A 3,591-nucleotide genomic window follows, 5' to 3' on the forward strand; every position below is an offset into this window, starting at 1 on the left:
ACACTTTCCACATATAATTCACAGAAATTGGATGTTTCTTTAGCTCCGTTTTCTATACAGCCATGGTCCGAGGTTTTGTCCGAAGACTCCTGCTTTGAGGCTAGGGGAGGCTGGGTCACACTTTTCCCTCCATTCCCAGCTCAGCTGGAAGCCTGAAAGATGCCCAGGTCAGCCCGTGGCCCATTTTCAGCCCAGCTCCACCCTGGCCTGTCCAAATGCCACATGGCTCTGTCATACATCTGGCTGGCAAGCGTTCCTTGGGGTAGAGCATCTATCCACTCTTCTCCGTGTTTGCCCCCTGCCTGGTGCCCCTCTATATCTGCCCTCCCGCTCTCTCTGCCTCTCAGCGCCATCTCCCTTCCTCCTCCCCATAGTGTCTCAGCGTTTTCCTGCCTTTGGTGAGATGGGGCCATTTCTCTCAAGGTTCGTTTTAAATATTCAGATTTTTAAATTTTTATTTTATTGAATTATAGTCAGCTTACAATTTTGTGTCAATTTCTGGTGTACAGCTCAATGCTTCAGTCATACAATAATATTCGTATATTCATTTTCATGTCCTTCCTCACCATGAGCTACTACAAGATTTTTACTATGGTTCCCTGTGCTGTGTGGTATAAACTTGTTGCTTTATTTTATATTTACCACTCACTGTCTGCAAATCTTGAACTCCCAGTCTTTCCTTTCCCACCCTGTTCCCCTCTGATAACCATGAGTTTGTTTTCTAAGCCTGTTTAATTTTAGATTCCACATGAGTGTTGTCATATGGTGTTTTTCTTTCTTTCTGGCTTATTTCACTTAGAATGATGTTTTCCAGGGCCATCCATGTTGCTCCAAATGGCATGATATTATTTTTTATTGCTGAGTAGTATTCCATTGTATACATGACACGGCTTCTGTATCCAGTCATCTGTTGCTGGACATTTAAGCTGTCTCCATGTCTTGGCTATTGTAAATAGTGCTATGAAAATTAGGGTGCTGGTATCTTTCTGTATTAATGCTTCCTTTGGATATATGCCCAGGAGTGGGATTATTGTATCATATAGTAAGTGTATTTTTAGTTTTTTAGGACTCTCCATACCATTTTCCATAACTGCTGTACCAAACTACATTCCCACCGACAGTGTACAAGGGTTCACTGTTTTCCACACCCTCTCTAGCATTTACCATTTGAATATTCATGCTTTAATTATTTTATTGCAGCAGCAACATGTAAGAATGAAAAAGTGGCATCCTGGTGGCTGGGGGATGAGCCTGTGTGTGTGTCCCTGTGCATGTGTGTATGTTCCTGTATGTGTGCACATGTCCCTGTGTGTACATGTGTGCCCTCCATGTGCCTGCATGGGGGTGGGGAGTGGGGCTGGAGCCTGTGTGTGTGACTGACATCTCAGGCACGTGGGCCTGGAGGGATGTGCGAGGCTGTGATGCTGGGCTGAGAGGCTGTGACCTGACCAAGGCCACACAGCCCATCTTGGGGCCCAGGGCCCCACCCTTGCTTCCAGGCCTGTCACCAATCAGCTGGGGTGTCCCCTGCTGTGACACAGGGCTTGGAGTCCTGACCCTAAGGGCCCCACAACTTCCCTCAGGAGGAGGGGTCTCTGGGGCAGGAGGAGGTGGCTGGGCTTGGCATGGGGAGGGGGGAGCAGGGAATCCAAGGGGGTGAGCATGGCTCTGGAGTTTGTGGGTGACCATCAGCAGTGAGGTGAGGGGAGTAAGAAGGGCCTCCTCACCAGGACTGAGTTTGTCACCCCGGCCAAGGGAGCCACTCTTCTGCACAAGGGCCAATTTAGAAAAATGTGGAAAACCAAGTTTCAGGCTCCATGGTAGATAAGTCCCATTCCAGACGGAAATAGCAGGATGTGACCCCGTAAAAAGTGGTGAGCGCAAGTGAGCCATCGCCTCGCCCAGAAAGGAATTCCCCCGAGAGCCAGAGCTCACCCCACACCCACCCAGGGGCCTGGGAGGCCTGGAGTGATGGCCCTGCTGGGGTCCCACTACCCAGGAAGATGGGGAGAAGGGCCGCTGGTCATACAGTCGAGGCCCAAGGAGGGTAAGAGTCCCGCCCAGGTCACCCAGCACAGGAGGGCAGTCGGGTGGGACCCAGGACTTCGGGCTTGTCACAGGCCCCCTTCTTAGGAAAGGGGCACAGGCCTGCCTGGGAAAGAAGCATCAGGTAAGTGAATAACCCTGCAGACAGGGCCAAGTTGGCTGGCTGGCCGAGCCTCAGTTTCCCCTCTGTGGAACAGGGGATGGGACGGCGCCTGCTCACAGGGTCTCTGTGAAGCTAGAGATGGTGCTGCTGTGGTGCTGGGGAGAGCCCTCCTGGTCCTCCTTACCTTGGAAGTGCCCGGAGGGCCCTTCCTGAGTGCCGATGGTGCCTGTCTAGCTGGGCGGGCTGCTGGTCCCTGCGGCCCTGACAGTGGCAGCTACATGGCTTAGTGAAGGATGGGCCAACTCCCCTTCCCAGGCACCCTGGCCCATCATCCCCCACCATGCACCCTGGGCTGGCTCCCTCTTTCCTTCCTGCCTCCTCTTGTCTCTGCTTCCCCCCACCTGGTGTCCCTCTCCTGTCACCTCCTGTCCCTCTCTAGGACTTGACCCCCACCTTTCTCTCTCTCACTCACACACTGTCTCTCCCTGCGTGTGTCTTTCTCTGCCTCTCCCCCAGGCCCTCAGGCACTGAGCTCAGGTCTAGCCCTGTCCAGGGCCACAGAGCCACAGGGCCACATCTCTCCCAGCACTCCCACCCTCACAGCGATGTTCCAGCCCCAGCTCTGCTCACAGTGGAGGAGCCCGGTTACAGAGCTGCTCCTGCTGGCATTTGCTGCTGCATCGCTGATCCCCCCCACTTCCCGGGCAGCGCAGCAGTCTCACCTTGACCTGTTTGTGGCCCAGCCTGGACATCAGAGCTGCTGCAGGGCTGGCTGCCTCCCCCACCTGGAAGGAGGGAGGGCCCCGTGGGCTCCAGGGACAGCTGGTGCAGAGTGGAGTGGACTCTTTTTATGCCCAACATAAAAGAGTGGCACCCCTGGCAGTGGTGGCACCCCAACCACTGACACTGCCCCGCCCACCTCAGAGTCAGGAGGCTGTGGGAGGACGAAGGGCTCTCATGTGGCCCACTGAGAGCACTACCGCCCTCAGCCCCCCTCAGGGTCTGCCTGGAGCCGGGGCTGCTGGGCAGCTGACATGGGGCGGGGGCATGGGCCTGGTCAGTGCAGGGCCTCTCGCTGGACGCCCATGGCCTCCCTGCACCTCATCCGTTCCTCACCATGAGACACGGCCACTTCATTCTGGTCATCTAGCTCATGACCGGACACCCCTGTGACTGACAGGCCCCACATGCCCAGTGAGTGTTTACGGACTGAAGCAGCACAGCCATCACTAGATCTAGACACAGGCTGTACCCACCACCCAGGAGGAGCCCCGGGGCCCCTGTGGTCACTGCTGCCCTGAAGGGTTAACATTGCATCTGCCCTGTCATCTTAGTTCCTGCTGGTTTGTGAGTTGTGTGCCCGTGAATCACTGCGTGCCCTCAAGAGGGTGTAACCACTAGTCCTCCAGGAAGCAGACACTGACACAGAGAGAACTGTGACA

Source organism: Camelus bactrianus, chromosome 36 (assembly GCF_048773025.1).
Source record: "Camelus bactrianus isolate YW-2024 breed Bactrian camel chromosome 36, ASM4877302v1, whole genome shotgun sequence".
In the NCBI taxonomy this organism is placed as follows: domain Eukaryota; kingdom Metazoa; phylum Chordata; class Mammalia; order Artiodactyla; family Camelidae; genus Camelus; species Camelus bactrianus.